This window comes from Caretta caretta, chromosome 12 (genome assembly GCF_965140235.1).
Source record: "Caretta caretta isolate rCarCar2 chromosome 12, rCarCar1.hap1, whole genome shotgun sequence".
NCBI lineage: Eukaryota > Metazoa > Chordata > Testudines > Cheloniidae > Caretta > Caretta caretta.
Genome location: NC_134217.1, coordinates 17,204,932 through 17,227,595, shown reverse-complemented (window position 1 = coordinate 17,227,595; position 22,664 = coordinate 17,204,932). Strand labels below are relative to the sequence as shown.

The 22,664-nt window shown below is 37.4% G+C and overlaps 1 protein-coding gene across 8 annotated transcripts in view; it reads right to left on the bottom strand.

The window, feature by feature from the left end:
* The window catches only part of ZNF423 (zinc finger protein 423), a 326,267-nt gene that overhangs the window by 216,150 nt on the left and 87,453 nt on the right, over positions 1–22,664 (bottom strand). The window lies entirely within an intron of this gene.

Genomic DNA, 22,664 nt, shown 5'->3' with positions numbered 1-22,664 from the left:
CCCCCCCCCCAAAAAAAACCCAATCTTCAAGCATCACCAAGAAAAAATTATCTGTTTTAAGGCCCCCATACCTCTTTAACTTCTGGTATGTGAGTAGTTCCACTAGACCTGAGCTAAAATTGCTAGGCAGACATGCTTTGAATTCCAGTTGTCGGGTTAACATTATAGTATTTGATATTCAGATTTCTTAGATATTCTTTATTTTAAACTACAAAAAGAAAAGGAGGACTTGTGGCACCTTAGAGACTAACAAATTAAGTCCTCCTTTTCTTTTTGCAGATACAGACTAACACAGCTGCTACTCTGAAACCTTTATTTTAAACTGTGATCCAAATTTAGGAAAATGGAAATTTAAAGGGAAAGGAATAAACTGCAAGTTTAAAACAGAGATATAATTAAGGACCTGCTTCTCTTTTCACTTACACCAACGTAAGTCAGGATTAAATCCATTGCCCTCAATGGAAATAACCCAGTATAAAACTGGTCTAATGGAGGTAAGAATCAGGCTCTCTCTACCTACATAGTGTATGCAGTATGCAAAGAGAATATTCAAATCACGCTATTAGACTGGTTTGCCTATTTTGCCTCCTTCCATTCATCTTAAACTCTGCTTTAATAAAGTGTGTGGACTGTAAAGAATCATCGGCAACAAAAATGATTAGGGGTCTGGAACATATGAGTTATGAGGAGAGGCTGAGGGAGCTGGGATTGTTTAGCCTGCAGAAGAGAAGAATGAGGGGGGATTTGATAGCTGTTTTCAACTACCTGAAAGGGGGTTCCAAAGAGGATGGCTCTAGACTGTTCTCAATGGTATCAGATGACAGAACGAGGAGTAATGGTCTCAAGTTACAGTGGGGGAGGTTTAGATTGGATATTAGGAAAAACTTTTTCACTATGAGGGTGGTGAAACACTGGAATGCGTTACCTAGGGAGGTGGTAGAATCTCCTTCCTTAGAGGTTTTTAAGGTCAGGCTTGACAAAGCCCTGGCTGGGATGATTTAACTGGGAATTGGTCCTGCTTTGAGCAGGGGGTTGGACTAGATGACCTTCTGGGGTCCCTTCCAACCCTGATATTCTATGATTCTATGATTCTATGATCATAAAACTGAACCTGAAGCACAAACTGCAATAAAAAATTGAATTCACAGATTCTTCTGTTAGAAGTTCCAAGTTGTTCATTGTCTGAATTTATACGATGGAAGCTAGTTTGTTAAACAGGACTGAGGGTATCTCTTCTTGATCCAAATGTTTAATGAGATGTTATAAAGTCATTGGGTTGTTTGTTTGTTTTTTAAATTATGAAGGAAACACCAGTGATTATACAGATCAATCATTTCTCATATGGGATTTGATCCAAAGAGATTAATGCCGACAAATACTGAAAAAATGAAACTAAACTGAGAAATACAATTTATTCAAGATGAAAGCTAGGAACTATAAGCACTTCAATTCATATATATAAAGTTAGTAGGGTTCTATTACTGCCATCCATTGAAAACACACATTTTCAAACATCTGCACTGAACACAATAGCGTAAATCAACAGGTGTAAACTGTTCTGCAGTTTTCCACGGAGCACTCATAGCATGACATACCCTTCAGACTGCAATGGAAATATTAAAAATCAATGCTTTTGCTTGTGGTGTATGTAGCATCTCTCAACAATTAAATTATCTACACATTTTCAGGTTCTTTTACTGTCAGTTTATACAGATATTTTCAATAGAAAATATTCATTAAAAGCTACCTATTATATTCATCTAAAGGAAAGAGATCTACCACTAGTACAGTGGCAATGGATTTAAGGGTTTGGTAACAAGAAAAATTATTCAGTAAGCTCTCTACATTGTGAGTCATTGTTTGGACTATGTTTATTCAGTTTATACTGTTCTCTGAATCTCATGATTTTCAGCCTCTTCCTTTAGTAACAATGTATTGTAGGAAAAAAAACACAATTCTGGTTCTCTCTGAACTGGTACCTACCCAAATAATAAGTTACATTTAAGGCTATGATAGCTTTGCTTTACTTAACACATAATTTAATGTATATTTTCAAATTATCATTTTTGTTTTGTCATATTTACTTAACACATCTTTTTACAATCTCTCATCCCAGACTTGAATCACAAACATTACAGCTCATTCAATCTCTGTAAAGCCTGTATGTCTTGTAGAGTTGATAGTTAATAAATCAGAATGTCAACTCTCCTGGTTTTATAAGACAGAAACCTATAAAAATAGTCCAAGTATATAAATCCAATTTAAAGAACTGACACATAATTCTGTTCTGACTGCTAATGGAAAACTTAGAGAAAGGCTTTCTAAAACTGGCCTTTCCTATGCCAAAATAATAAAAAGGGCTCGGGCAGATCAGTGGAGGTTCCAGGGACCTATACAACACAGCAGAATAGAAATGTTTCCTTTTGACGATCAGCTGATCTGGTGAACATACTGCCACAAATTCATCCTTAGTATGACTCCAATAACTACATGACTGCACCAGGGATGAATTTGCTCATCTGTATCCAACAACAACAAATAATTTAGCATACTGCTTTCGGAAAAATAATTTGTATTGAGGTAAGACAACAAATTTCCATCTGCAATGCAACAATTTATAAAAAATCTTTTTATTTCCTATTAAAACAGGAGATTTGCTTCACCAAAAGCAACCTTCCAAAGTTTCATTACTCGACATATGTATGTGTAACAGCACAGAAACGAATCTTGTATAAAATGAGGTATTTAGCAGAGGAAAAATTACTCTAAATTGAGATTCTATACTCAAAGAATTGTACTTGTGCATGATTCTCTCCATCTTATTGTCAATCTCCTTTGAATGTTATCTTTATTAGACTCTTCTTCTTGATTCTTGCTTTATAAAGCAGGATCTACAGCAAGCACGATGGACAAGAAAAGCATATTGTCTATTTTTTGAGTTAATTTCATTTACATTGAATATGAATATCAGCACGGAGGACCTCACTATCACTGACAGCTTACTTTTTTTCTTTTAAAGTAAATTTAGTGCCTGTGAAAGGTGCCAGGCTGACAGACTTTGAGGCTTTTCTTTGGAAAGAGGTCTTCAGTGAACGGCAAAGCAAGGTAAGCCAAGTACAGTGATAGCACACGTTGCCTTATCAATATGTCACAACCAAGAACCAAAGAATATACATATTAGGAGAAAAAAGAAAAGGAGTACTTGTGGCACCTTAGAGGCTAACCAATTTATTTGAGCATAAACTTTCGTGAGCTACAGCTCACTTCATTGGATGCATACTGTGGAAACTGTAGTGTGGTTACTCCTGCCTATTAAGTCTTTGTGCCTCTGCAGAAATTGCCAACAAGGCTGTCATTGGTGATGCTTTAGATTGCTGTGTATTTGGGATTTGGCCACATAACCGTAGGGAAATGGACTGAGAGCATCAACTCATTTCATAAAAGTAAGCAGTCATTAAATGTGGTTTTTTGGTCACTAAACAATGTGGGCTGATCCAAATAGGTAAGCTAGTAATTAAAAGCTTTGCATCCTCCTCCATGTAGCCATACTGTTAACTCATTCTTTAAGAATGAGTTTTCTAAAGACTTTGGCCGAGTTTCTTATGAGTTTATAGTATAACATACCTAATCTCAAGTATTTCTACATGGATCCTAATGGAACGAATTTAAGAAGAGAGACACCACATGTTCCATTTTGACTATTAAAACTAAGAAAAGTTACCGAACAAAAACAAAACAAAAAGAACTTACAAAAAAGACTGTAAGTCACCATAAGTAAAAATTATGCCAACCTAATGGTTACCATCTGTGACCCAGAACTGGGAGCAGGCTCTAATTCTTACTCATCAAGCTGGTAGTGCTAAGGAGGCATTGTCTTCAAAGGGATCAAATCTGCACAACACTAACATGTCTCTTCAAGGCTAGAAATATACAATAGAAAAGGCTATTTGTACAACGCTTTTGTAGAGCCTGGGTAACAGCTGCACTCGGGAATGGAACATACCAGGAAAAAAAGAGGGGGTGGAAACCTAAAAGAGTCTCACAAATGGCCATAGAGACCATTCTGCTTACCTGTGAGAAGGCTCAGTTCCCCAGTAGATACGGAGGAGACAGCATGAACTAGTGGTTTGATCAGCAGGCATCAGAAGACCTGCCTGCTGATCAAACCACTGATTCTCTGTCTGCCTTAGGCCTGTCATTTAACCTCTCCATGCCTGTTCTTCAATCTATAACATGAAGATAAGCACTTATCCACCTTTCTAAAGGTGCTTTGAGATCAGTGAATAAAACATGCTATCAATTGTAAATTTTATTGTTTGCCTGAGCGGTAAATATTTACGATGCCCTTAGAGCTAGGATTGCTTAATCTGATTAGCATAAATAATAGTTTCTTATTGTACATACTGCAAAAAAAAAAATCACACTTACTGATATATCCAGGAATTCCCACAAGGTACATATTATTGAGAGGGTAGCATATTAACACTGACATACTGTTACCAAGCAACACCAGGACAAATCTGTATGTAGCACAGAGGTTATGTGGAAAAGTCAACACAAGAAAACTGCTGGCACTGGTTTGTTTAAATAAATGACTGCTAATTAATTCTAATAAAAAAACTTTGTGTTTCACAGATGTGCATGATCTGTACAGCTGGCATACTTGAGCTGCAAGTATATAGGATATTCAAAAAATTCACAACCGCTCACACTCAACAGTGTCTCCAACAAGATACTGAACAGACTATTGAATGTCCAAAGGATAGCAACCATTTCTAATTGTTGCTTTCAATGTATTTAATCACTTGGCTGCATAACTGAAGTGGAGGCTTCAATTTGAATGATCAGCCTTGAAAATATAACTTACGATGCCTAAAGTTATAGAAAACAGCCAGTTTGAATTGCATCAGGTTTGAAATGTTTGCTGTGCATCAACACACGAATATTTTACCCTACTATCTTAATGACAGTCTGGACAATAGTGTTAATAAAATGTTATTTTATATGCCAGTACGGTTACTGTTTTCAGTGAGTCTTAATCATTTTTCTTTGTAAGCGATGGGTTTATTTTCTAGAAATAAGGCTAGTTCTTCAAAAATAGAAAAGGCCAAAATAGATCAGTGTTACTAAGTGGCATGCTGACCTAAGAAATACACCAAGGAGAGGAATTCATTAAATTTGGCTTATTTGAAAGTTAGAATCAATGGCCTGCTAAACCCAGAAATGTGAGTTCAATCCTTGAGGGGGCCATTTGGGATCTGGGGCAAAAATTGGGGATTGGTCCTGCTTTGAGCAGGGGGTTGCTCTAGATGACCTCCTGAGGTCCCTTCCAACCCTGATATTCTATTCTAGTCTATATAATTAATATAGTGGTGTATAGCATGTGAACTGTTCATGAATTTCTGTATTATGGAAACCATACAATTTTTTAAACTGACACTTTTAAAATAAATTACATACACAGGGTGAAATCTTCCCCCCATTGAAATCAATGGCCAAACTCTGATTTGACTTCAATGGGGCCAGGATTTCACCCATTATATTTTGTATGTTAAAAGCTCACCTTTTTCTTCTGTGTTTGTACAGAGCCTAGCATAATGGGCTCCCGATCCTTGAGTAGGGATCTTAGGCACTATGGTAATACAAATAATAATAAATAAAAATAAAATTTATTGGCATCAACTGGCAGCATACAATTAGAGACACAAAATGATGGGTCTAAATCCCAAGAGGTTATGACCACCTGCAATTCCCATTGATTTGCAGTTGGGAGATGCAAGTGCACATTGCCTCTCAGGATTTGGTCTATAGAAATTAGCGATGGAAAGAACCTTTTAGGCAATTTCAGAATTGCAAAAAGACAGGGGTAAGTAAAACATGGCTCTTTTTCCTATCATGGCAAAAGGCAAGCAAGTTCATTTTGTGCTTGTTCTGATATATTTTCAGCAAAATTTTGCAAGGCAAGTGCAGGATTATTCCCTGTAGCAGGGATTCTCAATCTTTTTTTTCTGAGCCCTCCCCCCCCCCCCCATATGCTATAAAAACTCCACGGCCCTCCTGTGCCACAACAACTAGTTTTCTGCATATAAAAGCCGGGGCTGGCGTTAGGGGGTAGCAAGCAAGGCAATTGCGTGAACCCACATGGTACAGGGGGCCCCACAAAACTAAGTTGTTCAGGCTCCGCCTTCAGCCCTAGGTGGCAGGGCTCAGGGCCCTGGTCTTCAGCCCCATGCGGTGCAGCTCCAGCTTTCTACCCTGGGCTCCAGCAAGTCTAATTCTGGCCCTGCTTGGCGGCCTCCCTGGTTGAGAACCACTGCCCTATAGCATATTGTCTAGTACTAAGTCCAATCTAGTTTTAAATTCCTCAAGTTGTGGGGCTTCTATCAAAAGTATGTCTCATTATAGTTGATACTACATTCACCTTCTAATTGTGCAACAGTTCTTTTGTAAGTAGTTTAACCAGACACAGGTAGAACAGTAATTCATAAAGGAAATGCTTACACCTGACAAGTTATAACAGCTATACATGTAAACTTATGCATACCATGGAAGTCACATTGGTCACTTTTGAAAACGTAAAGAAAAACAAAAAAAAGGCCAAGACACTGACATCTCTAGCTCACCAACACCTTAGCAGAGCAGTTGCACTGTGATAAAACAGTCATTACCCTCTTAAGCCAACCCGCACAGGGACACAGCTTCCTCCTGGACTCGTCAGAAGAGAGGACCAGAGTCACATGCACTGAATGGAGGACATGCCCCTTATGAAGGAGAATCTTAGTATCTTGGGGCTCCCAACAGCAGACGAGGAAGATCCGGTCCTGCAGAATTTCTTTGTAAAAGAGTTCCAAAACTCCCCCACCATCCCAATATATGCAGTAGTACTTTAGGACGCACCTTCAAAACCCACCATAAGGTGACTACCCAGAGGGCACATTCACAGCAACATATTCATACCCATTTGATAAAGACAGTATCTTAGTAGCAGCAAAAAAAAAAAAAAAAGGGGGGGGTGCAAAATATGGCCTTACAAAGGTTTAAAATATTTCCTGAATGTTTGTCCAGAGATGCAGACCAGGTGGTTGGAGCAAAAGTCACAGATGAAAAGGTTTATAGCCTAAGGGATGGAAGCTTTGGTGTTATAACCAGCCAAACTGATGGAGCTAAATTAATCCCTGATGTAACTCCACTGACTTCTGTGGTATTACACCAGAAACAAATCTGTCCCATGTTTTACCAACAAGGCATAACGTTCCTGTGTTGTGATTTCATGTCGGCCAGTGAACTCCTAAAGGCAGAAAGAAACTTCACGTACAATTAAAAAGTGTGGACAAAAGAAAAACTAAGGGTAAAAAGCCTAATCTAAAATGTTATTAATATGTGTTTTTCTACTGTTAAATGTCAGTTCAGGGTCTGTGTTTGAATTAACTGTATTAAGTTTGTTAACATTTAAAAGCGGTCTCTGATATTTTGAGATAACAGAGATGCCCAAATTTATCGGCAGGTTATAGTCCAAGAACAATAAATTTGGGCAAAAAGTTATTAATATTGTCCAGTTAGAAAGAGCAAACAAATCTGAGGGTAAAGAGTGTAGGCAGAGAAGTTTCTCATTTGCTGTATATTCCCAGTGAAGCATGTTTTTGTAGCTTAAGATCTTCTTTAAAAATCCTTTTAAAATATTCAAATCTTTATCATGTGCGTGCTTGTGTTGTACCTTACAATTGTATGTATATACAGCACAAAAGCAGCAGTGAATGTAATTGTTAGTAGTTCTACTTTGCTATATTACAAAATAAAACTATTTCAAATGCACAAAAAGAAGCCAATGTGTTGGTTCACAAGACCAAGTTATGTCAAAAAATAAAAGTTCAATCTGAGCGCTAGGTTGAGGCAAAGGCACTCTGTTGATCTCTAGTACATGCTAAGGGGATCAAAAGCAAGCATGTTTAAAACTCTGAAGTGCACAGCAGCCTAAGTCTTTCACACTCAGTGTCAATACACCATAAAAAAAAGAAACAGGAAAATGGCTGAAAAAACAAATGAAGACCACAGAAAGGACAGCACATGCAATACTGCGGTAAATTGCAGGTATCGTTAAATTGTATGGGACCTGTATATGAAAGACGTCGAAGCAACTGAAATTCAGGTTGCTATGCAATCCACTCACTGCTCAAACACACACTTCTTACAGACTTAGAATTCTGTGCATCAGTTCCTCTCCTCTCTCAACAAGAGGAAAAAACAATCATAATACAAAAAAAATTATTTGATCCAGCATGTAGTTAATGTTGTTGGCCTCCTAAGACGTAAAACTTAATAAAATTGATCTCACTGCAGTGCTGTAATGAAGAACAGTAGGATAAGGCTACCCTTGAACCATGAAAATTGTATATTGTTACCTCCTTGTGACCTCCTAGGGCTATGGCCATTCCAACTTCTCCAAGCTGTCATTTGTTTGATTCTGACAACAGACTGTACAGGCAAGCAAGAATGGTGCTATGGAAGTTTTTTTTGGAAGGGCAGGGATGAGGACAGGCTGCTTACTGCTAGATAACTCTTTCAAACAACAATAAATTGAATTAGTAATGCAGAATTCCACACACTAACCCAACTTAAAACTACTATATGAAGCGAGTTAGGAATAAAATATTAATCTGTATAGTACTCAAAAGTCAGTGTCTTTCAGGTGAGGTGTATTGTATCAATGCTACAGCATTTCACATCATAATAGTAATCACCACAATATGGGTTCTGAATTAACATTTTAAATATATAAACTTTTCCTGGTGTTTTTCTTTAACTTCGTAGTGGGGGAAGAAATGCACATTGGGTTCACGGGTAAAGAGTAATCACCACTTGTGTGTTTAGTGGAAAAGAATGTGTTTTAAAAGGACTAATTGAGCATTAAATTAGGAAGAGGAAGGTGGCTGTTTATGTCTCATGCTCTACAATCTGATAACTAAACAATTTCTACCACTGTACTTTTTGCAAAATTCTTAGATATGAGGTCTCCCAGCTCTTTGTGATAACCTAAATGTAACAATATTTTGAGGGCACGACTTTAAACTTAACTATCTTATTTATAAAATATCTAATTAATAACTTGCAGTATTAAGAAAAAGCCTGCGAAATGGCTATTTTTAGGCAAACGGCAAAGTGGAGGTTCTCCAAAACACAAAGTATGTCTGGTGGGATTTTTTTTCACCACCAATAGTTCCACACTAAATATTTGTTTTTCCTATGTATGCTCGTCTTCTGTTGTACAAAATAAAGAAAAGAAACGTTGGTTTCATTCTTGCCTTAACTCACTTTGATTTGAGAATATAGGTTTCTAAAATTCTAACTGCTATTTCCAAAAGATAATTCCTGTTTGAACTAGAGCATATTTTGGGTAAGTTCCACGGCCTGTGTTACACAGAAAGTCACACTAGGTGATCATCACAGTGGTTACTCCTAGCTGTAGAGTACTGTATATGAATCTCTGGACAGGAGTTACTTGATGTATAGAATGTAATGTAACAGAAAAACTTAAAACACTGAAAATACACAAAAGTAATGTTTGAAAGTCTTAGATGACCTTTCTGTTTCCTAGGGAGTTCTGAGTTGTCTGTATATTTCAACAGTACACCTCTTGGGACAAGTACAATGGGTGAAATTCCCACTGACTTCACTCAACATCTTCATATATTTGCAAGCACTGTCAGTGTTTAAGTACCAGAATTTGCATTTGTGAATACTTCTTTGGACCTTAGCTCATTTTTGGGTTTACTGATTTTGGTACATGCACATACAGATACTAGGTCTGAGCTAAAGCCCTCTGGAGTCAATGGGATTCTTTCCACTGACTTCAGTGAGTTTAGAATTAGGTCCTATGGGCAAACACACACACAAAATAACTTCCTGGAACTTTGGCTTTCTTGGATTTCAGGCCATCCACGATATTATTTAGTCAAGATGTAGTAGAAACTTTTTATTAAATGATGCTAATTTTTTATTGTTCAAACTGTCATTTCATTTTCCATTATAGCAGAAATCTCCTATAGGAGCACTCAGATTAAGTTTCTTTATTCTGTCTCAAGTAATGTGTCACATTTAATCAGTTTTTAGTTTCATTATCGCTTAAAAATTAGAAACCAGTTTCTTTGCATCTTTATTGCATTTTTTTACTTTACTTACTGATAGGTTATTAAACTTGGATATTTTAGACATGCATAACATACAAAACAAATTCCTCACTGTCTCTAACCAACTTTAGCATTAGCTTTTTTATAGTTTTTAGGTTTATTTTCACTGAAAGACTGCTCGTAATTATTGCTCATGTTGTCCCCAAACACTTATGTTACTAAAGTGTGAAATGTCTTCTAACACAAAGACAGATCTCTGGGAAGTAATTACAAAAATGCATTCAGGGGCAATAATTCTATATTAACTGTCAGCTGCATACATCTCCTGAAAAGGCACTTGTTATGAAGGAATTATTTGTGTGGCATTTAAAGGCACTGAAGGCAAGAGAAAACTGCAATACATTAAACCAGAAACTCCAACTCCCTCATCAAGGGTCAATTTATTTTTAAATCATTATCCTGAAGTCAAACCAACACCTACCTGAGTGTTTATTGTAAAGACAATTTCAATACACAAACAGCCTGGATGCAATTTCCCATTTACAGTGTGGTACAATTAACATCCCCTTTTTTAAAGAGTTCTCTGAGTAGCCTGTCAAAACAGGTATATCCAATAATTCAAGGCTTCTATTAACTGCTGGTTGATGTCACCAAAAAGACTTGTTAATGATTTATGAATACTAAAACGGCCTCACAACTGACCCTGCACATTAAACAAGTACCTGAGTCATTATCAAGAAAAGTGTGAGAAAATGTGTTAATACACATTGAGCAGAACGGTTATCCTTTAGGCCAATCCTGCAATCCTTAGCGAGGCAAATGCCCCATGAAATTAAAGCGTGTTTTATATGAGTAAGGAAGATAGGATCTGGTACTCAGAGTTACTGAGATAGCTCCACGTTTCAGTGAAAGGGTAAAATGAACCACCAGATAACAATACGATCACAAAATATACCTAAAGATGTTCACTTAGTGTTAACCAAACCTGTGGGGATTATTAAGAACAAAACAAAACAAACAATAGGATTAGCTCGAGCTTTTCTAATGCTTGTTCTGGAGCTATTTACATTTTATTACATTATGCTACAATGCATTCCTGAACAAAGACAACAAAAAAGCATCTGAATTATTATTTATTTGTACAGCACTAACAATGTGCTGGTACTTTGCAAAGTGAAGCAGGGCATACATCTTATCAGTTGTTCAATATTTGGCTGGTTAGTTGGATATATATGGAGATGTGAGTGCTTTCCTGCCAGGAGAAATACTGTTTATGGAATTGTTGGAAGAGAATTTTTAAAAACTGGAACAGTGGGAGGAGGGCAAGGCTGACTGGGTCGTGCTAAATGTTTAACTGTTATGCATTATCCTGCTTTAGATTGTCCCCAGATTAAGGGTTCCATTTCCTTTGTGCAGGAAACAACTGTGTAAAGTGAGCAGAAACTCTGCAAGTTTGATGCATGGCACTTCTACCACTTCTCTATCCCTTCATGGAAGCAGCTCAGGATTCTGTCCCTGTAATCCATGGATCTGGAAAAGGCAAGGGAGATCTAACCACAAGCCCCTTTGTCGCCCAGCTCCACCAGCTCCTGACTGCCCTTGTAAGCATGCCTCGAATTCAACTACTATTCACTCCCCCTATCAAGGCTGGGTGTGATTCTACAGCCTGCAGTGCAGAGGCCTTAGGTTGCATTAACCAGTGCTGCGTTTCTCAGCCAGCTCTCCTACTGTCCCGTAACTGCAGGGCTAGAACCACTACCAAGGTGCTTCTGCCGAGCATGAGGAAAAGGAGAGAATCACCCCATTGGCAAAACTTCCCTCTTCCGTGAGTAAAGGGTTAGAGTAAGGCACTCCATGTTATCTAATCCTAAAATGTTATGGCACTTCTTCACATCAACCTGTCCAAAGCCCATTGCATTAATGGGCTCTGAATCAGCACCCCATCTGTGTAACTCCATGAGAGTTATACGCAGTCCAGTAAAGAAAAACACAAATTTTGGAATATATTTCAATGAAAATACCTGTAAAATTCTTGCTCCTCTGGTGTCAGCCTAAAGAAAGATATTCCAGCTCCAAGAATGCCCTATCGTGAAGACAATTCCATCACAACTTTTTTCATGATATCACTACCACAAAGGAGTTATTCTAATGCCAAATAGCAATTTGCTCAAAACCTCACAGATCATCAGTGGTATTCAAAATAATGAATAATAACTTTGCACTTATTTGTAAAAACTGCTCAAACTATCACATGCATGAAACTCTCAATTCATTTTCTAGAGGTATTTGATAGCTGTGCAACAGATTATAAAGTTAGTGTTCCATCCTTCTGCAGAGTTTCACATGCATGATTGTGCACAACTGTAATTAATGATTTTTTTTACTTTAAGGTGGAGCCAGATATATACATGGTTTAAATCTATAGTGCCCTGAACAGATAGAAAATTCAAATGATTTAATAAAATTCACATGTGGCTTGTTTTAGCAGCTGCATATCAAATGGAAAAATAAGATATTGACCAGTTCTCCTTAGAATACCATCTGTTAGTAACTGCTCATTATAACAAATCTGTTGATTAAAAAAAAAAATTATAGGTTTCAGAGTAGCAGCTGTGTTAGTCTGTATTCGCAAAAAGAAAAGGAGTACTTGTGGCACAAACAAATAAAAAAAATTATAGATAGTGTAATTTATCATTACAGACAAAACATGACTGCGTACATAAGTGTCTTCAAATCCCCTTATGCATATCCAAAATGTTGGTTCTATATTTAAATCTTTTTCCTATGTCAGGTCTAAAAAAGGAAATTGCTCTTTCGGTCTCTGGATTTGGGCTAGAATTTTGCCTTCTGATCTGTAAAAGGGCGCTTATTGCAAACCAAGCCCTTAGGAGTCTCTTAGCAGCAAACTTAGTAAGTAAGGCCCTGATTCAGAAACACTCTTAAGCATGTGCTTATTCAAGATGGCATTTAAGCACATGCTTAAGTATATGTTTAAAAGCTATCATGAAAAGGCATGCATTTCTCAATCAAAACCTACATGATTTTTGCATCTACGTTTGTTAATTTTTATCTATAATTTATATTTGGAGTTTTAAAGAGTCAGTAAATGCAACCATAAAATGATATGCACGGTAATGAAAGAGCTATCATATTCAGTAAAATGCGAACAAAACTAAGTTATACAATTAATATTAAGGAAAGAAAGAAAAAGAACAATTGAAGGAATGAAGCCTAGAAGCTGCCTAGATCATTCTCTACTGACAGTGACAAATGTGCAACTGAATGTGTATGGAATAGACTCTGCCTCTTCAGTATTATTATGATGAATGGAGGTTCTTCAGACTTTGAGAACAGACATCCAAAATGTATCCATGGCACCCTATTTTCCACTATAGTCTCAAGTAAGACTCCTATTGATGTCAATGGGAACCTTGCCTGACTATGGAGGGCCCCAGCATGTGCACCTGTGGTCTAATCCAGCTCCCACCAAAAACAATGGATAACTCCCATTGACTACAAAGGGGGTTGGATCAGGAGGAAAAACCTGCTTGGCCTTCTCACTGCAGTAGTGTGTGGTTAAACTAAAGTTAAAATTTTCAAAAGTGTCTAAATGAGTTAGAAGCCTAAGTCTCTTTTTTGAAAGTTACCTTGCTGCTTAGGAGTGTACGGCCTGGTCTACACTTAAAATTTAGGTCTACATAGCTACGGCACTCAGAGGTATGAAAATGCATACCCCTAAGGGCTGTAGCTATGTCAGCCTAACCCCTAGTGTAGACGCAGGTAGGCCAGTGGAAGAATGCTTCTGTCAACCTAGCTGCTGTTGCTCTGGCAGGTGGTGTTCCTATAGTGACAGACAAACCCCTTCCATTGCTGTAGGCTGTGTCTACACTACTGGGTTATGGGAGCACAGCTACAGCACTGTAGCTATGCCACTATAGCCCCCTTAGTGTAGATAGGACCTAAGGTTCACTGAAAGTCAATGAACAGTAGCAGAATAATATGTATCTGAAAGTCAATGGAATTTAAACTCCTACGCACCTACATGGTTTTTGAAAATGGGACTTAAACACTTGAAAATTTTACCTAGCTCTCATGAAGCATGTGTATTACCTGAGTTGATTCAGATACGATTTCTTTAGGTTGGTATTTAGAGCATGGTACAGGAGTTCAGTTGGCTCTTTTTTCATATTCATTAACTTGCTTAGTAAGACTTTTATTTCAACCAGCAGAGAGCAAGGAAAGATTGTGCATCTCTTCTTATGTAGGTTAGAAAAGCATTTAAAAACAGGAAGCCACGCTATCAGAAAAGCCTCACTTTTGCGAAAAGCATTACAGCCCCAGTAATCCTGGTCAAACTTCCTTACATAAGGAAGAGTAATGTCCATTTCTCCCTTGCCCAGCTACTCTTATGACAGCCATGTTACAAACCAGTGCAGAAATCAAATTAGCAGAAAATCCCAATGAATTTCCTGTCATTTATTGTTCCTCCCCAGCCTTTTCCTAAGTTTTAAATACACTGTATTTTTAGGTTACGGATTGAGCTTTATTTCCATTTTTTAACAGGCTTTCAAATAAAAATTAATCTTCCTCAACTTTCTCTTCTAATTTCTTTCCTTCATAACAATATCAAAAATACTAAGTGTTTCACTTGACAAAGCCATTAATTCTGCAATTTCAGATAATTAAATTGAGCAAAGCTAAGTATTTAAATATGAACTAAGAGAAATATACTTATGCATGGCTCATGCTGTTAGAATTCTGCTGCACGATATTCTGGTACTGTTCATTTATTAATATGGTAAACCTGATTTGTGACACTAGTGAATAAGGAATGTACTGTTTTTAATAAAAATAAAAATAAAAAAGTTTCACTAAGGATTGTGAATGAAGCCGCAAATGAAATAAACTAATCCCTCTGAATGAGCCCTCAGCAGTGCACTTCCTGTATCCAGTTGAAACGTGCACTCAGGATTCATACTTTCTTTGTGTTAACTAATTTCTGACTAGAGGCTTTCAGCTATGTATTTCTAGGATAATAAGTTAGCTGCAACAGTCCTCTAGTGTGGTGATCTTTTTAGCAGTGATAACACTTCCTCTTAACGTGTTCCTTGGTTCTTTTTCCTAACGGTATGTGGTAAAGGAAGCGTGAAAAGGTATTTAAAAGAGTTAAAACTAAGACATTAAAGCCCTGTCTCCCTTCAGCTCTTCCTCTAATATTTCAGGTCGTGAGTGCTAAAACAGTAGACTGAAGTGCAGTATACAACATGAAGTAATTGGCAGAGTGCTAAGAACCTGTACAAGGGGGCTTTTTATTGTTAAAAATAAATACATAAATAAAATACTTAAGTATGAATGTTTTGGGGCAAAACTGACAATGGGTAAAAATCCAAACAGGGGAAATACTTTACATAATTAACCAAAGTCTCTCCAGAATTTTCCTTAGATTTTTTTTTTTACTATTATTATTTGTACTCATGCCTTCTGCTTCTCATGTTTCTTGCAAACCACCTTAATTGGGCTCTACAGTATATGCCGAAAGTTCCTCGACTTCTTCCGCAGTCTCAAAGGACACCTATGAAAGGTGGTACCTGAGACTGCTCATAATAACTGTTACCAGACAGAGCTAATAATGACCCTCTTTCACTAATGAAAAAAAAAAACATTGTTGCTGCTATAATTAAGCTTGTGAAGAGTTTAGTTGAAGAGAAATTAGATTTATTTACATGCTGTTCTGTTGCTGATGAAGCACCAGCTATTTGGGAGGACTTCTAATTAACCCTAATTTAGTTGATGTGCTCTTTTGCAGTCCCATTCCCTGTGTACTCTGTACAAGGTAAAATGTAATAATAATAATAAATTAGCCATTTTAAAAGAGTAGGTTTCTTTGCAGGGGACCAGCCCCAGATTTAGTCCTTAAATTATTAAATTTGCATTTTAGCATTTTAGATGCTGACAATTAAGAAACCCACACTCGAGAACTTAATTCTACAAAGCAGCAGATTCTACACTGAAACCCTATGAGAGAAGGGATTACACGGTAAAAAAAGGCCTTTTCTTTCACCTGCATCCTACATGTAAAATGTTGCACATTTTGTGTTGTTGGCCTTTCCTATACCTACTGTCTTTCTGAAGGAAGGCACCAGTGCTTCCTTTTGTGTTACATCATTCACCCACCCTAAAGAACACACGAGGGGAGCAAAGTTAAGCAGAAAACTCCATAAGGAATACTCAAGTGTCTCGTTGCATTGAAGGGATGGGGTTTGCTGGTTTGCAGAGAGCACAAGAAGCCTCTCTCTCATACTACATGGATCTCCATAGGATTTTTGCACAGATCTCAGGGGATCTCAGCCCTTCCCCACTGTTTACCAGGTCCCCACTCCTGCGTGATGCCACAGCTTCTTTACCTTTTCTTCTCACTTCTGCCCCCCACATCTCATCAATGGATAAAAGAATGTACAGGGTGGGACTAGGGAGAAGGTAATCTGAATGGTAAGTATGAACTTCCCTCCTGGAGATCGATACAGTGTAGAGCAACTCTCCCCGAGCCCCACTAACCCTGTGGGATCCAGATCATGTGGGGTTTCTGGGGATATGCCCATGTAGATTCATGGAATGAGGCAGTATTATGCCACATTGGTTCCCTTCTCTTAAGAGATTTAAAGCCAAAGGGGAGAGATTTCTCATCCTCCCACCCTGTTCACAATACACAGCGTGGAGCCTAGATTTAAAATCACTTCTACTTCCTATGTCTTCAATAAATTATATACTCTGATCACAAAGTTCATTAACCAGATACAGATTTAAAATATGACTACAGTGTCAAGCTAAAATCACTTAACTCGTAGGACATTTTTTCTCACCTAACATTTTGTTAATGGTTCTGTAACATGTGCAGTATGTATGCAACAGTTGTATAACCAAAAGCACTTAAAATACAAATAGGTTTATAACTTCAGTGTACAAAAAAGCCCAGATGTTCACCACTCTATTTTTAACTGTTTTGGAGGAACATCCTTGCTAATGACAATTCTTATTTCAGAATACACCATAAATACTGAACCACCCACACAATGTGCTCCGATCTCTTTTTTGGAGGGGTGGGCATAAACAGCAAATAGAGACTATAGTGTGATTCTGCAATGAAGGCAGTACCTTAAACATAAATGCAGATATGCAGAAAATGGCATCTATAAAGATGACGTTGCTGGTGTCTTCAACATTACAGCTGCGTGAAACACTTAAAGCAAAACCCAAAGGAAAATTAGGGATTTTGCTATTTTTCATCCAGAGTAAATTTTGCCAATTTGGCCATTAGCTAACTGGTGTTTCAGAAAATGCTCAACAATAGTGCGTACATCCCAGTGGATGGGAAGCTAAAAACGAATGATGAAATATAATTTGCATTTCTATTTGGTCTTCATCTATTCCTCCACTAAATAGCATGTGTGAATAGTACTCTAATGAAAGTAGGGAACTAACAGTAGTGGGTAAAGCCAAGTACAAAGCAAACAGCCAGGGACAAAATGACATCTCGTGTAACACCACTGACTTGCTGACTTCCATGGGATTTAACCAGGAAGGGGTTAACACTATTGTACAGGCTTCCCCCTGTGGGTCTGCCAAGCATCTCCATTTTGACCTGCAAAACCTGTGCCCTTCCTGCCTGTAATGCTCCTCCCATTCATAACCAATGAATCCACGAATTCATTTTCTTGTGTGATCTTAAAATGGGTTTTTAAGGCAGGTTTCTGGAGGTAGAAGCATTTTTTCGTAAAAGGCATCCATTTTATTAATCAGGATGTTTACCGCTTCCTTTCTCTGAGTTACCTGCTCCTCTGAAAAACACAAAAACTAGACAGAGAGAGAAGAGATGTAGCAGTACAGTACTCAGTACACTCCAGATGTTACAAGACACAAATACAGGGATCCCTTTCATATAGTTGTCTCACAAGCTCCTAAATTGTGGTACAGGTTACAGGAGAAACTACCAGGAATGTCAACTCTCCACAACCACAATTAGCAAAAAAAAATGTATCCTCAGTCAATATAAAGTCTTGTCCATGAAAGTTAAGAAAGTTGTTTTACCAAGTAAAATCAATTGCTTTTGTGGCACTTTGGACCAAATGATGTTCTCACTTATAGCTACGTAACCCTATTGACTTTGAATATGGTTCATGGATATGATAGAGAAATATGCAAATTCATTTACTTTGTTTAATATGATCAAGCTTTGAAAGCCCAATGATTTTACATGAAACATTTCTTTAATAGGATAAATGGTCACCTGTTTTAGAATGTATATTCTAAAGAAGAGCCTGATACAAAGCTGTAATTAAATAAGTTATGTACAGAGGGTGTTCGTGTGTGTGCATGTGTCTATACACACACACACAGTTATTCTGTAAAATTGGCATTATTCTATTAGTTTAAATCAAAGATGCAGAACTGAAGACATTGCCACTTCAGTTGAAATTAAAATGAAGAAGAGAACATATATTTTAGCTGTCTATGTTATTGTTCAGAGCTTTTGGAGGAAGATAGGAATTGTCACATCAGAATTTATCAACAGTCCACGTAGTCCAGTATCCTATCTCCAAAACTGGCCAATACCAGATGCTGGCAAATTTGTGCCAGTAAACACACAGAGGGAAATTTTGGAATAATCTTCCTATTGTGAACCTTTGATCTGTTGTTCCCAGTAGAGGTCAACTCCAAACCAAATCATTATGTATTTCCCTTCCCATTTTTATCTAATACCATAAATGGAATAAATTAAAATTTTAGAGATGGAGCAAAACTGGTACCTCAAATCAAAACTCCTTCAAATTTTGGAAAGGTCAGAATATAACTCTTTGGATCAGAAACACTTCTATGATTTTCTTTGAGCTTGCCCCAAAAGGAGACTACATTCCCATCTGAATTCAAATGAAATCTCATAAAAACAGACCATGAGATTTCAGCGCCATATAATCCAGATTTGAGCCCTACCCCTAAACCAGCCTAACCATGAACTCTAGTCTCCACCTAATCTGATTCCATATTTGAACCTATCCTAAATTAAATTAGGGGAATAGAAAAAAAACCCCACCATTTAGCTAGTGAAGTATTCTTACATCATTTGCCTCTTTCTCCTCTTTTGTGTTTGTGTTTTTAGAATTTAGATTAACAGGTAATAAACAGGCCACATAACTACAGTCCTTCATGTGATTATATCATCTCTGCACCAAAATGTTCTTTGTAGTTAAGATAAAATGTACAGAGCTAGAGCTACAAACCTAATTGTGGAGCACTGTCCTCAAGTAGTTCCCTATGCCAAGATGTTTTAGTCAAACCCTTCCTTGTGATACATATCCACTGGTGTGCATATGTGCACCAATATTTCTTTCAAATTGAAAATTCTCTCTAGCTATGGTTCAAACAACAGCTAGAGGCTTAAAATATATACACATACTACACAGAGAGCATCTCAGTGGCCGTGGTTTTCTTGATCCAAATGAAAGCTTCCAACTGAGAGGTAAGAAATTTGCCTACAAGTCCCTCCATTTTATGCTAGCAAACAACTCGCTAAAGAAATGCTGTACCTTTCAGCATTAAGACATTAGGAGAGGCGAAAACGTGGGAAGGGATGAGAAGTGGCCACCACAAGGAAAAACTCTGCTAAAATTACCTGACTTTTCCTTCCAGCCTTTTGATGAGTTTAACAGAAGTAAATGTAATAGAGTTTGTTTGCTAACAAAACAGCAGTTTCAGTGAATGTCAAGAATTTAAGAAAACACAGATTTGCTTTAGTTATAATGATGTTCACAGTGCAATAATGTTTCACAGACCTCAAAAACACCTTCTGGGTTTTGCACAAAATGTTACACTGAACTTCATTTTATATGTAAAGTTTAAAGTTCTCCAGTTTAAAGGAAATAGGAATACCACAGTTTTGAGTTTTGGTACTTCTCTCTTCTAAACAGAGACAAATGCTTTCTCCACAAATACTGTGTAAAAGTTTTACACCAGCAATGAATGTGCTAAACTTTGTGTGCCTAGAAAATTAAATACAAACAAAAAACCAAACACTTGCATGCATTCACTTCCAATGTATCAAAACTTCCAGCAAAAGTGTATTTTGCAGCCAAAGTACTTTACTGCTGCTTAAATATCAATGAACTGAAGAAGTCCGTCTTTCTCAGTCACAACGGTACTTAAGGAAACGTGAAGCTGCAGCGAACATGTCTAAATCTGCACGCTGTGCAGTAATATTCAGTTTTAATGTCAGTTTTACTTTTGTATTCCAATTTTTTTATTGCTAATTAATTTGATCCTTTTGAAGCAAATGTCTTTAAAATGAGGCTTACATTTGTTCCTCCCTTACCCATGCACTTCAATTTCATTACAGAAGCTGTGTTGCCAAAAGGAGACAATTCCTCATTTTTGGTACTGTGCCCTTGAAGGCATCTTATTAGAAAAGACCATTTCTTAATTAACATTTTTGATCTTTAATCCATTACACATTCCTTTAATCCCACACGGAGGAGCTTTTGGCCCACTTCCTTACAGTGACTGTGGGATGCAATAGGCTAGCAATTTGTGCTGAGGGCTCTCTCGCAGCTGGACTCCAGAAAAACTGAGTGTAGGTCTGACTGGTCAAGCAGTATAGATTTTCATCTATGATTTTTATATAGAACACATTTAGACAACCACGACTCAGGGTTAAAAAATAACACCCGGAAGTCCAGGTTTACAGATGGGATCATACTATTAACTTCTATGGAGGGCTTTTAATCTTTTTTAAAATGAGTAGCAAAATTCTAAGTGGAAGATTTAGCAGATCACCAACATGTAAAGTGTACGAAAAATACAATGCACATAATTACAGCAGTTATTATGTGCTAACAGACAATTAACATTACAGGCTTCACAACTCACTATGATTTTTTTTTAAATATAATGTATGTAGCCTTAAGTAAATTGGTCATTTGGTTGTTTTGATTGGTGGGTATATGAGGTAATGGTTACACATTAGATCAGCAGATCTAAGAACAAAATTGTCCACAAGCCAGATAATTCAGTTAGAGGTTTGATCTTGTCAAAACTTTGTGAAATACAGACAACATTTCCAAGCAAAATATGTGGTTTTTCATTTCTCTGTTCTGTATTCTGTAGGTATTCTGTCTAATAACTCACACGATGAGTGCCAAAACCATCCAAAAGGCATGTGTGTTAGAAACAAGACATGGCTAGTAAAACATGCAAATAAGCAAGCAGTTGATCACAAACTTGATGTATAGTTGCATCAAAATTCAAACTTATTTTACCTTTTGTACAGCAGTATCTACACTCCCAATGCTGTAGAATAATAAAATGAGGGAAAGGGCTAAAAGCTGAAAAAGTGAGTTACGATATATGGGCTGGATCCTTCTCCCACTAAAATAAATTTTTACTAACAAATTTACTAGGAGCAGGATTGGGGCTTATGCATTTGTCAGTTCTTTTCTATGGCTCCACTTTGGTTCTTCTGGAATCAGCAAGTCATTTCATAATATGGGCTTGCTGAAGATATACCCAGAAAAGGGTGGGTCACACGAGTATTCCAATACAAAGAGATAAGCATGCCGAGCATGTGCCCCACCCATAGTACAATCCAATGGTAGGTTTCTGCACACATCTTTTAAACCTTCCCCTCTGCTGCTACTCTGCCTCTAAAAGTACAACAGCCATTTGTCTCAGAGTGAGAGCCACAAGGCATGTCCAGCCGTTGAACAGTTTTCCCATTTAAAAAAAAAAACAAAAATAAAAGATTATAAAATAAATCCAGGGCATAATTTACTTGAATCCTTGGCTCTAGGTAAGCGCAAAAGCTTTTCTCTCTCACCACAGTAGTTGGGCCAATAAAAGATATTACCTCACCCACCTGGTCTGTCCAAGTCAGTTTATATTAGTTTTTAAAATAAGGGAGGGAACTGGCTATGGTAGCTCCTAACTCTGGTTCTCCCAGTAGCACTATAAACCCTTTGAAGTGGGTGCTACCTTCATATTTACTGTCTTCTACAACACTAAGCACAGTGTCTCTGCTTAATATGTTAAAAATAAATGATTGTTCATATCCACTTAGCGCTTATGGTCATGTTGAGTAAGACCCACTAGACGTCCCTTCCAACCTAAATGACTCTAGAATTCTGTAGTGATAAGCAAAGACTGTTTGGGCAAGGAACTGGGAGTTCCACATAGCTCACCACTGCAGAGGGATTAATATCAAATATCCTCATTCAACTTGGAAAAACAGTGGTGTTTATTTATTCCATTTGCATATTTCCTTCAGTCTTTTGTTTAAAATTCCCGCTCTTGTGGCTAGCATAATTTACCTTCATCTCAGCTATCAATCATCTACTGTGAAATGTATATTGATTTTTTTCTTAGAAAACGCCAGACCAGTTTAATATGTTCTGTTACTTTTATTTTAGACCCATTCAATCTGGAAGTCTTTAAGTACCAGCTACCGCTACAATGTCTTCCAGCATTCCGCAAGATAGAAACTTGTGTAACAGCTGA